The sequence below is a fragment of the Quercus lobata genome, chromosome 1 (genome assembly GCF_001633185.2).
Source record: "Quercus lobata isolate SW786 chromosome 1, ValleyOak3.0 Primary Assembly, whole genome shotgun sequence".
NCBI lineage: Eukaryota > Viridiplantae > Streptophyta > Magnoliopsida > Fagales > Fagaceae > Quercus > Quercus lobata.
The window spans coordinates 43861569-43875418 of NC_044904.1; positions in this window are offsets into that span (position 1 = coordinate 43861569).

A 13850-nucleotide genomic window follows, 5' to 3' on the forward strand; every position below is an offset into this window, starting at 1 on the left:
TTTCATGGTTAAGAGCATTTATATCCGCTATCTTTAAACTATTCTATTTTACTATCTTAAGAGTTACTTTATTTATTATACCATATCATTTTATAACACACCCAACATCCCAACTCTTATTTTCCCATACAACACATTAAAATAAAAAAAAAATAAAAAAAAATAAAAATATATCTCACTTCTCTCTCTAATCTCTGTTTCTTTTACTCTCTCTTAACCACCCACCACCCCCATCGCTGAGCTTCCTACTCCCACCACCCACCATTGAAAGCACCACAAAGAGCTAACCTTTGGTTATCTTGACCAAGAAAGCAAAGAATGAGAAACCAAGAACAGAAAGTATGCACTTGATAACCTCACCACGATCCACCACAACCCACCCTGACCCACCATGATCCACAGTAACCTAACAATCAACTACAACTCAACAAACCCAACCCTAGCAAAACCCATTGCTCATTCAAACTCAAACCCACGACAACCCATCGATTAACAACCCATAACCACCGATCAACCCATCAACAACCCATAACCACTGTTCCCAAAACCCATTAAACTCGAAACCCAGCTAAACCCATGAACAACCTATAACCAAACCCATCAACCACCAATCAACCCATTAACAACCTATAACAACCAGAAACAAAAACCCATTAAAAGCAAAGCAAAAAACGACCCACGTTGCCAAGACCATGCCGTCGAAACCACCAGAACCATGCCAAACCCACGACCCACACCTGGAAAAAAAGACCACCGTGAGAGAGATGTGAGACCGAGAGAGAGAGAGAGAGAGAGAGAGAGAGAGAGAGAGAGAGAGAGAGAGAGAGAGAGAGAGAGAGAGAGATGAGACAATGAAGAGAGAGAAATATGCAAATATTTGTAGGTAAGAATATAAAAAATATTGTTCGGTTTTAGAACGTTGCTATAGTACCATCATAAATTTATGATGGTACTGTAGCACAATTGCAGTTTTTTTTTTTAGAATTAGAAGATTGGGTAATGGCCTTTTTGTGCTTTGATAGTAAAATATGAGAAAATATGGCATATGGCATGCTGGGTACTGATGCTATTAGGTTTATGATGGTTTTGATATTGTCCTTTAACATTTAAATTTTAGATATGTACATTTGACATTATATACCACTTTGATTTGAACCATTTTGTCAATACTTGTTGATGAGGAGATCTTTAAATGCCACATTAACTAAAAATGAAGTAATTTTAATAAGTAAAAACTACATCATTTTCTCACATAAAATTAAAAATAAGTATTTTTTTTTTTATATATTTAAAAACACTTTCTTCTTTTATCCCATTTTCCCGATTCTCTCTCTCTCTCTCTCTCTCTCTCTCTCTCTCTCTCTCTCTCTCTCTCTCTCTCATGAGTTTAAAGAGTCCATAAAGATGTTGGCCTAAATTAGGTTAGGAATGCTCCGGTGTTTCTTTAGCCTAAATTGGAGCATTGAATCAAATTGGATGCAGGCGTGTCCAATTACACCTATAAATTCATTGATTAATGACAACTTCCTTAAAATTAACAAAATATAAAAGACACACTCATCCCAATCTATGCAAGCACAAGTGCATGCTGTAAGAAATCTAAAGTAGGGGAAGAAAATAAAACATATCTCCAGCCATTGTTGTTCAAATGATTTATTGAGAAAAACCCAATGCAAAACAAGGAATTAAAAAAAGATTCTTCTAGTCTATGATCTTCTCCTTAGAAACCGTTTTGATGGAAAACACAGGCTTTTTAAGGCTAGAATAGGTACTTCATTAATTTAACGTTGGTTCTCTATTTATACTCCTCCCACCAAAGAGTATACCTATTCACCAAACAACATCTATTTTACTGAACGATATGTGTTTGTTCACAAAAAGACTCCCAATAAGATGGATCTTTATCTATCACTCTTAGTATCAAATATATAATAAATTCAGATAAATAATAATTAAATAATTAAAATAAAATGTATTTGGGCCGCATTAACTCTCCTAATGGAGATCATTTTACATTCTCCCACTTGTCCCACACGGCATTTTAAGAACTTAATGAGTGATAGTCACTATAATTGGCCATAATTCGACCCATACCTTTTGTTGGTGCCTCTGTGACTTGCTTATAAAATGGATTAAAATAGATTTTCCTCGATTAATTAATTCAATTACCCAAGTTGATTAATTATGTCAAATTACAAGCAAATCGTGGATGCACTAACAAATCACCAAATAAACTAAATGCAGCGGAAAATAAATTAACACGGTGATTTGTTGACAAATTTTGAAAACCTCTTACAAGGAAAAAAACCCACTAGGTGAATTTAAGATCACCACTTTTAAGAATCCACTAATCAATAATCAAGCAGTTACAAGTATAAGGAATCTTTTCACTACCCTGGCTTGTCCTAAAATACAAACCTACAGTTGAATCTTTGCTTCAATTCCGAACTAAACTTGATCTTGTAGTAGACTTCTTTACTTTGCATAAATCTCCAATCTGTGACTAACTCCTTTGCACGAATCCTAGTACATGACTAACTCCAGTAACTTGATTGATTGTTGTTGGCTGCAAAGTTCTTCACTTCATAAACGATGAAGATCAGGAAGCACTTGGTTACAAAACCCTAAGATATACAAACGTAGTAGCTTCACACAGAGTATATGAGTTCTAGGTCTTTGTTTCTGTACTTGATGACTTTTAAAATAGGCCTTATATATGACTAGGGTTGTAGAGAGAGAAACTTTAATCATTCAAGTCATCATGGGCCGAATTTCAGATCTGAGAAATTTGAAATCGTAATTCTCAATAGATCGAGCTTGTGTTGAGCTTGTGTCAAGCTTCTTCATTAATCCTTGATAACAGCTAGTGTTGAGCTTGTTGTAGACACCGCATTTTGTACCTTTTACGACTAGGGCCCCGTTCCCCAATGATACTGAAATTCTAAGACCCAAGGTCGGTTTAGGGTCCAATCAAGTGTTAAATTGACTTGAGAGATGTTATAATAAAAAATATAACTTTTAATGAGGAAATAAGTCTATTTTTGGAAAAGTAAAACCAAAGAAACCTTTGGCATGCGCACACAAGAATCAGCCTGCGCATGCACCCAAGATCATGCGCATACAGGCACGATCTTGCGCACGCATGGCGGATTCCAAAAACATAAATAAGGCAAGTTTTCTGCATTAGTGCTGAGGTTTGGAACAAATCCCACCTCGTCTAGGAGTCATTCCAAACCCCTATTTTCTCAATATAAATAGCCATACATGGTACCTTTTCGAAGACACACAGAAATCCCACTGGAAAACACTGAGATTCACTAGAAATAGTGAATCAAAGAGAGAGTTTTTTCACAAAACATCCTCAAGTCAATTTTCTTTTGATTGAGGCCTTTTCTGGTCTTAATCTTTGAGTTTAAGATTACTAATCACTCTTTTTGTTAATTGTAAATAGATTTGACTGAGGGGAACAATAAAAAATCAAGGCTAGGAGCTTTTGTTATGAGATATTGAGTTCTAAACTCTTTTCTCTGCTTTTAATCTTGTTTCTTTGTATGTTTTTATGCTTTATATGTTTATATAGTTTAGGTTCTCGTAGTTGTATGTTTTAAAGTATGTTAGAATGTTAGATTTATCACTTTGAAGTTCTGTTAAATCTGTTGTGTTGCTAGGGTTTCTGGGCCAAGTCTCACGTGCGCATAATCCTGGTTGCATACGCAGGTTGGATTATGCGCACGCAGGCTTGTTCATGTGTGCACATGATCCTGCCCAGAAACCCTAATTTATTTTATCTATTTTTGTTTTTGTTTTCACATGTAATACTTTTGTTTAGACCCTTTTTTCATATATTTATGCTTTAAATCTTCTATTTCACATGTTTAAATTGTTTGTTTGCTTCACACATGTTAGAATTAGGGTTTATCTTGTGTTTTCTTTACTTTAATGCCATGAACACGCATTCACATGTTCATGCATAATGCCATAGGTGCTGAGGTGCTGCAAGGTAAGTGAGATAAGTCATGCATTGGTATGAACATGCATTTTAATGACATAATATGTTTGTTTGATGTTTGATTTCATTTCTAAAAAATGGGATATATGTCATGATCTATGTTTGATTACCATGCCTATCTTTATACCTTGTTTCATTGCTGCCTTGGATGATGTAATGTGTTAGGAGATGCCATGATTAGATGTATGCTAGGGTTTGTGATGTGATGATACGCATGATTAGATGAATGTTAGGTTGACATGAAATGCCATGCTAGATGAATGTTAGGCCTTTGGTTGATTGCCATTGAATGTTCAAAATGTGTATAAAACACTATGAACGTTTAGACCCCCAATTTCCAAATTATCAATTCAAGCATATTATCAAACAATTAATGTGCGGAATATGAACACAAGCATATAACGGAATTAATAAACAATCTAAACCAAATAAAATCACATCCACAATAGAAATTAAATGGTAAAGACTAAGGGAAGAGAGATGCAAACATAAGGACAACACAACGCTATGTTATCGAAGAGGAAATCGTAACCCTCGGCGTAAAACCTTTCCGCTGCCCTCCAAGCGGTAAATAATCCACTAAAGAATGTAGTTGGGATACATGAACAACAGAAGACCCTCTAAGCCTAATCTACCTAGTGTACTTAAGCCCTCCAAGCTCCTATTCCAACGAGGTTACGCCGAACCTATTTCTTATTTAACATACTGGATTTCGCTATAACCCATAACATCAACCAATATGAATTGGTTCCTTCCAAACTGCTTCCCAAAGCACCAAATAGCCTTCTTACAGATATGGCTATAGTGAGAAAATGATTTGGTTAAAGAACCTCTTAAGGATGTAACAATGGAAAGGGTGAGAGTTGAGGAATTTGAAGAGTCACTATGTAAAGATTGTGGATGAGTCAATCTTGTTTTTCTCTAGGGTTTCTCTCTCAAAATTCTCTCTGGAAGCTCTCAATATTTCATGGGTATAAGGGGTATTTATACTGGAGTGAGAAAGGAATGCGAAGAGTCAGTTTTTCCATAACAAAATGGACTGGCGACTTGGCTTTGCGACTTGACTGAGTCGCGAGTCTAAGCCGCGAGCTAACTGAATGGCCAGTCTGGATTTTTTGTCCTGTAATGCTACAGCTGGCATGACGGTTCAGCTTCTCTGTATGCTTCACTCATGTGCATCTTCTGGCGGCTTGTAAGTCGCGAGCCACCTGCGAGATCCAGTCACGAGTCCTTGCTTCACTGCATAGTCTTGAGCATTTCTTCACACTCTTTCACACACTACCTTTACATGATTCCCACCTAAACATAGGGTTACTAATTTCTAAATTACAAGTAAATTTGGCACGGAATAAAACCAACAAGATAGTTGATTAAATTCAACCTTACAGCCATGATAGATGTATGATTAGGTCTTTTGGGATGATTGATGCCATATTGATTGTTAGATGAATGTTAGTGTGTGTGTGTGAGTATAGATACAATATCTAGTGTGCCTTTAATAGGGTTAAGACATAACACACAATGAGAGAAAGCCAACCTTAGGGTTGGGCGGTTTTGGGTACCTAACTCCTTCCTAAGACCATACCTTAACTCCAAACTCATATCTCTGGTAGTAAAATCAATGGTCCTTCCTCGAGAGGACATTATATATATGGTTCCTAGAACATTGCAAAAACTAGGTGGCGACTCCTTTAACCCGTTGTGTCCACACTAATGTTGAGCTTAAATGAAACAACTTTTCTTCACTTGTTTTTTGGATTAAATTTCATGCCTTTAATGATACCACTTGATATGTTCGAGCAACATACTTCTTTATACAACAAACCCAACTTAGATCTACCAAATTACAAGTAAAGTGCATTTTGTCAAAGGATTAACCAATTACATAGAAAATATGACCCTAACAATCTCCCCATTTGGCAATCCGTGACAAAACCACAAGCATAATTATGAGATAAGTATAAAATAACAATCTCCCTAATTATTACACAAAAAATTACATAAGTCTAACTAATACAATGAGCTCTTGAAAAACTTTGCAAGAAGAGAGATCACAGTATGAAAGACTTGCAACCAATGTGTCTTATTTCTTAATCTTAATAAAGGCTTATTCAATTCTTGTTTGCACACACATCACTTGGTTCTTTTGTTCCTTTACCTTGATTGGTGATGAGTGGGAAGATTGAGGGCTCCATTCAGGCCCAAATCTTTCAAAGTTCATCCCACTAACTCACAATCGGTGCCATTGCCTATGATGAGTTTTGAGTACATTAAGGGTCTGTTTTGTTGGGAGGATAAAAAGTGGGAGGATAGAAAATGGAGAGATGATGGAAAAGTGGGAGGATAGAAAAGATTTTAGTTTCCCTCATTTGTGTTTGGTTGGAAGGGTGGAAAAGTGAAGAGATGGAAAACTTTTTTGTTTGGTTGAAAATAAAGTTTGTATAAATTTTCCATCATGACCCTATTAAATAAAACAAAAAGTAACACATTATACTTAAAAAAAATTGTGTATAGATGGACACTTCAGTTAAAAAAAAAAAAAAAAGCTTAAGAAATTAACCCAAAATTTTTTTCTAAAAACAAAGAACAAAAACAAAACCCACCAAAATTAATGAGAAAATAAACATATGAGCACCCCAAAAAAAAAAGAAGAAGAAGAAGAAGAAGAAGAAAGCTACACATCCAGAAAAAAAGAAAAAAAAAAGAAGCCAACATGTCCAGACAAAAGCAAAGCAAAAAAAGAAAAAAAAGTCATCACGTTAGTACTAGAGGAAGAAAAAATAAAAGGGGAAAAAAGAAAGAAAGAAAGAAGGAAGCCAAGACACATTAGTATCGGAAAGAAAAAATCAAAGGAGGAAAAAAAAAAAGAAAGAAAGAAGAAGAAGCCAACACGTTGGAGACTTGGAAGTGAATTCCAAGGGTGTTTTTAGAAGCTCATTTTATGTGTTTTCCCTTCCTAGTTTTCCCTCTATTTTGGGGAGAAAACTTTTTGGTGGGCTCGGGGAGAAAACACCTAGGTCCCACCATTTATTTTCCTTCCTCCCCACTCAACTAAGCACATTCCAAAAAAGTTTTCCTTCTTATTTTCTCTCCAAAGTTTTCCATCCACCTTATTTCACCTCCAAACAAACACACCCTAAAGGTTTGCCACCAATCCACAAAGGTCCACTTAGGTCCTCGGTTGGAATCATGACCCACCTAGTTATGAGTGACCTACTTATCTATCCCTTTAGCCTTAAGGAGCTTACCCACACTTAGAGAGACCCTAGACCCTATCAAAAAAGGATACCCTTTATATATCTCTTGTTTGTTCAAACATATATCTTGTGATCACCTAATTCTAAAGGAAAAATAAAAGATATAAAAATGGAAGGATGACCCTAAAGTTATGGCATACCCTAAGACAAATGGGATAAAAGAAAAGAAGTTCTCATATATAAGAGGCTTATTCCTAAATCCAAAGGTATATCTTAACTTGAAAGGTTTATAAGATCATGGCCTAATAGCTATCATAAGCCCAAATCAAAAAGCCCTTTTGAAAAAGAGGAGTTTGGGCCTAAGATAACAAGTATGCTATGGACTGAGCATCCAAATCCTACAAAGTCAATATGAATTTCCCTAATCTTGGGCCTCTTTGTTGTATGCCTAGGACCAAATTGTTGAGAACTTCATGGACCTTGAGAAGAAGGCTACAATATATTCTAGCTAAAGGGCTACTTCAAAAAAAAAATGAATGATAAATAATGAAAAGAGAAGAGCCCAAAGGTGATGAATATATTGTAAGCCCATGTTTGGGACAAAGGGTTGAAAATCTCTAAGTACATTCTAATGAAAGCCCATGAGAATAAGATGAGAGCATCATTTGTAAATGGACCAAAGCCCAAATGAATCAAGGAGCAAGGTTCATGAGAGGAAAGGGAGTGACTTTGTAATTGGGCCTTCATTAAAATGGACTTAGGTATTGACTTAATGAAAATGGGACTTCTTTTCAAGCATCATTGCATCACTAAGATCAAGATTAAGTCCTCACTCCAATTCAAGTCCAATGGAAGGCAAGACATTCCAAGAAGAAACCCCTCAAAAAGAAAGGATGAATGCTTCAAGTGAAGAAGCCCTCGTGCAAAAGCTACTTGAGTGTGTGGAGGCATAGGGTGAAGTCTTTGAGAGGATAATAAGTTGCTTCTCCAAGATAAAAGAAGATGAGCTCAAGGAAGAATGGGATGAAGGGGACAAGGCTGATTATGAAAAAAGCAAGCTGACCCAAGAAGACATCGATTGGATGATGACAAAGGGAAGGTCCGCCTGCTTCTACTCGAATTTATGCCGCAACTAAAGAGCACTCCCAGACCATGGACTTTCAAGAGGGCCCACATCAACGATTTCTATGAATTAGGAGACGTGGGATCATGGGAATATCATGAATAGCCAGAATGTACCTCGACGGTAGGGGCAACTCAAGTCACCCCGGCTCGCTTCATGCTTGAACACAACATGGATCCCCTTTCTGATGATGACCAATATCTTGTGCTGACTCAAGAAGAAGAAGAAGAGGAAAGAGATGATGAAGTGATCAATTATTGGAGTGAAGATGATGGAGACTAGTTTTTCGACGAGGTGGGAGGAAGTTCCCTTAACGAGGGTAAGGTTCTGTATGACAGAACCAAAGCTATATGCATATAGGTACCTTTGAAAGATGAAGATTGGTCCACCAAGCTGAAAAATTTATTCGAAGAAGAGGACGAGAAGAAGAGCAACGCGTCCTAAAGGAGAAGAAGGACATAATTCATCTGGGGCAACTTAATAATTGGACTTGGGTTGGGTTTTCTAAACATGTGGGAAGGAAAGTTTGTAATGCAAGTCCTAATATACTTTTCAACATTTTTAAAAAGATGAATTTTGATTTGACTTATTTTGATGTGTCCCATAATATTGAAATTCTGCACTTAAATGATTCTAATGAATTTGAAAATGAAATTAATAAACAATTGGAAAAGAAAATTAAACCTATGGAACCAACTTTTGAAACTCTTAATTTGGGCGATGATGAGAATCCATGCTTAATTAAAATTGGCTCAACCCTAAATGAAAAAGAAAGAAAGGATCTCAAAGAGTTGCTCATAAATTTCAAGAAGTGTTTGGATGGTTCTATGAAGATATGCGGTATTGATCTTGAGATAGCCCAGCAACACGTTGATACCCATGCTCACATGGTACCCGTTAAGAAAAGTTGAGATGTATAAGAACCGAATGGCTTCTAAAGATCAAAGAATAGGTCACCAAGCAATTGATGGTAGGGTTCATCAAATCCGTACATCAAGTTGAGTGGATAGCCATTGTTGTGCTCGTACCCAAGAAAGATGGGAAGGTGAGAATGTGCGTTGATTTTAGGGATAACACAGCTGGTAGTGCCTTGATGTCTTTCATGGATGGTTTCTCGGGGTATAACCAAACCAAGATGGCTCATAGGGATATGACAAAAACTACCTTCACCACAAAATGGGGAATTTATTGTTACACCATGATGCCATTTGGGCTCAAGAAAGCGGGTGCGACTTACCAAAGAATGGCCACATCCTTTGTTACATGATATGATGCACAATGAAGTTGAAGTATATATTGATGATATGATTATGAAACCCAAGGAGAGAGAGGGCCACATCATTAACTTGAGGAAGTTCTTTGAGAGGATCAAGGAGTATAGGCTGAGATTGAACCCACAAAAATGCACCTTTGGGTTAATCACGAGGAAATTGTTGGGCTTCTTGGTAAGCGACAGAGGGATAGGAGTTGACCCATCAAAGAACAATACCATATTAGAAATGCCTCCACCTAAGAGTGAGAAAGAGATAAGGGGATTTTTAGGTCGATTACAGTACATTGGCCGGTTCATTGCCAAACTCGCTTCCACTTGTGAGCCCATCTTCAAGCTCCTAAGAAAGAATGAACCTCATGAATGGAATGATAAATGCTTTGGTTAGTTTGTTGAAGGGGACGGCTGGGGGCTGAACATATAGGTCATGACTACCTCTTTGGTTTTCTTCCATGACAGTTAGTTTTAATAATTTGTCTAGTTTAATACTTGGTATTTTATTTTTGTATTTTCTTTCAATTACTATGAGTAGCTAAATTTATAATTAAGGTTAAGGATAAAACTTTGTTAAGGATTATCAATATTGTTTATGTGATTTGATTTTTCCCATAATAGTTGTTCTTTAATGATTTAAATTGTTCTTTCTTCATATCAATCGATTAAGATGAGATTTTAGATACGAGTTCATTCATGTTTTTATCATGATTTAGGATTTATCTTAATTAATTGAAACCATCTTGTTGGCTTTATTCCGTGCCAAATTTGCTTGTAATTTAGCAATTAGTAACCCTGTGTTTAGGTGGGAATCATGTAAGGGTAGTGTTTGTGAGAGTGTGAAGAAATGCTCAAGACTATGCAGTGAAGTAGGGACTCGCGGCTGGATCTCGTGGGTGGCTCACGGCTTGCATGCCGCTAGAAGATGCAGACGAGTGAAGCATGTAGAGAAGCTGAACCGTCATGCCAGCTGTAGCACTACAGGACAAAAAATCCAGATGGGCCATTCAGTTAGCTCGCGGCTTGGACTCGCAACTCAGTTAAGTCGTGAGGCCAAGTCGCCAGTCCACTCTGTTATGGAAAAACTGACTCTTCGCATTCCTTTCTCACTCCAGTATAAATTCTCCTTATACCCACGAAATATTGAGATCTTGAAGAGAGAATTTTGAGAGAGAAACCCTAGAGAAAAACTAGATTGACTCATCCACAATCTTTACATAGTGACTCTTCAAATTCCTTAACTCTCACCTTCTCCATTGTTACATCCTTGCGAGGTACATTAGCCAAAACCTTTTCTCATCATACCCATATCTGTGAGAATGCTATTTTGATGCTTGGGAAGTAGTTAGGAAGGGACCAATTCATATTGGTTGATGTTATGGGTTATAGCGGAATCCGGTAAGTTAAAGAAGAAATAGGTTCGGTGTAATCTCGTTGGAGTAGGAGTTTGGAGGGCTTAGGTACACTGGGTAGATTAGACTTGGAGGGTCTTCTGTTGTTCATGTATCCAAACTTGATTCTTTAGTGGATTATTGACCGTTTGGAGGACGGCAGAGAGGTTTTACACCAAGGGTTTCAGTTTCCTCTTCGATAACACATTGCTGTGTTATCCTTGTATTTGCATCTCTTTTCCTTAATCTTTGCCATTTAATTTATGCTGTGGATGTGATTTTATTTGGTTTAGATTATGTTATCAATTCTATTTTATCTTATTTACATTTTCCGCACGTACATTGTTTGTTGATAAGCTTGAATTGATAATTTGTGAATTGGGAATCTAAACGTTCATAGGTATTTTATACACATTTTGAACATTCAACATTATAGAGCACTACCACTACTGCCGTGAAACCTTGCCATTTCTAAGCCCAAGAGAATGCATCCATTCATTTTTTAAAAACACATTAAAACACAAATGTACAATATGAAAACTTCCCCGATAATGGCGAATTTAAAGGCTGTCCCTAAGAGAATACATCAATCTCAATTAAAATTATTTTCAAACACATTAAGAGGATTTGCAATTTTCTTTACTTGAGACATATTGGTGGCGTTTGGGTATTGCGTTTTTTGTGTTGCTTTTTCTGTGTTTTTTTTTCCTAGATGTGCGTCTGGCACTGTTCATTGTCCATAAACAGTGATTTTAGGCTTATGAACAGTGCCAAACGTGTGAACAGTAACTTTTTTATTATTTTTTTATTTTCAATTTTCTATAAAATAAGCGGTATCCAAACGAATCATCAAGAGGAACAAAATATTTTCTGTTTTTCCCAAATAGCATTTGAATACCCAAAAATTGGGTTTTATGAAATATTCCAAAATATGTAAAAAAAATTCGAAACTTACATCCAATAATTTGTTATTTCATTCATATACCAAAATGCAACAATACCCAGCAAATTTTATTTCTTTTTGTGGGGTTATACCTGTTGAGGAATAAGTCACGAGCAACTTTCCTCAAAAAAAAAAAAAAAAAAGTTATGGGCGACCTAGTAAGCAAGCATTCCGTTTCTTTGCAGTGAAAAGCCAAATTTTTTTTCAAAATCTATAAAAAAAAAATAACGAAGGCAAATAGAATTTAATAAGCTTATTGTACATTAAATCGAAAAAGACAAATTTTGAGAAAAACCTTTAAAATCAGATCAAAACCTAATGTAACCCAAATACCTAAATATAAATCATTCCAACTAAATTTCCCATCATATTTCATACCGAAATCCAAGAAAAAAAAAAAAAATTTACCGGTGGTGTTGATGGCACTTATATCTCTCCTCCTCAATCTCAATTCATTCATGCGTGCACGTTATGGACTGTATCTCTGTGTGCTTGCAAGAAAATTGATTGTGATAACTGGCGGTAGATATTTCTCTTTTGGAGCCTCACAAACTGTGTCTTTTTATATATCTGTATCTCAAGCCTTTTGATATTGTATTTTAACCGGTTAGATTGTTTTTATGTTGAGAAACTGCTGAACGGTGTTTTAACATTACCGAAACAGTATAATTATTAGTTTTTTTATGGTAAACGTGGCAGATTTTTAAGTGGGTTTTTTTCCTTACGTGGCAGCATCACCTTAGTTGCAGGAGAAGACTTCAGCTATTATATATAGCTAGGGTTTAACCCGCGTAATGCGCGGGATCATTTTATAAATTAGAAAACAATCAACTTAATATAAGAATACATTAAAATTCAAAATTCGTCAAGGGCATGTTGTACAGCCCCTCATTTGTCCTACTTGTAAGAATGCTATTTATAAAATACAATATCACTCCATTTAAAATCAACTCCAATTATCTTTTATAGAATTTAAGAAATACATATCATATGGTAGATAAAAATATGGCTTGCGAAGTAATATAATTCTTAATAATAATTTGAATTTTTTTATGTAAAAGGCTGTAATATATTTGTATCTAAAAAATCTTGGGATTTTATGAGAATGTATGCTAATCCAAATGGTTATCATGGTAGATAAAAATTTGGCTTGCCAAGTAATATAATTCTTAATAAAAACTTGAATTTTTTTATATTTTGACAGCATTTTTTGCCCGTTTGACATATTGTAGGAGTTAGAAAAACTGTAATACGTTAGTAATAGAGCTACTGCAATATTCAGCTCTAATGTTTATGAGTTTTTGTCAAATTACTGTCAATAGTGCTTTGGGGTTCATTTGGTTTCAATTGGCATGACATTTATGTTCCTTATCAGTTAGATTTTATTTAAGGCTTAATCATAACTTCATGTATTTAAAATTGTTTTTTTTTTTTTTTTTGGAATTCAATATCTTACAATGATTTATTTGCATGTGAATCTAATAGCAGCGAAATGTTGATTAAAGAGTAATTAACACTGCAAATCTTTGATACCCTTTGCAGCTTTAGCTTTGTGGTCATGCCACATTGGCTGCTGCACACAATCTTTGAACGTGTTCTGCAGTGTGAAACTCAAAGAATAAGAGGTGTCCTCCAACCAAACATGATCTACTAAATGAATTACATACAATTTCTGTTAACTTAATAGCAATCACATTCATTGTTTTATTAATGAAAATTCACTCACTAGCAACCATAAAGTTACAACAACAAAATACATTTTCTGCAATTATCTTCCATTAAAATAAAAATTTAAAGTAGCTATTATGCAAAGAGAGTGGAATATTAACTAAAATCTAAGAGATAATCAACTTTGTATAAAAAAATTACACTTTCAGATTTCAAAGTTCTACAATTTCAATCACTCTTCAAAAACAGCAAAAC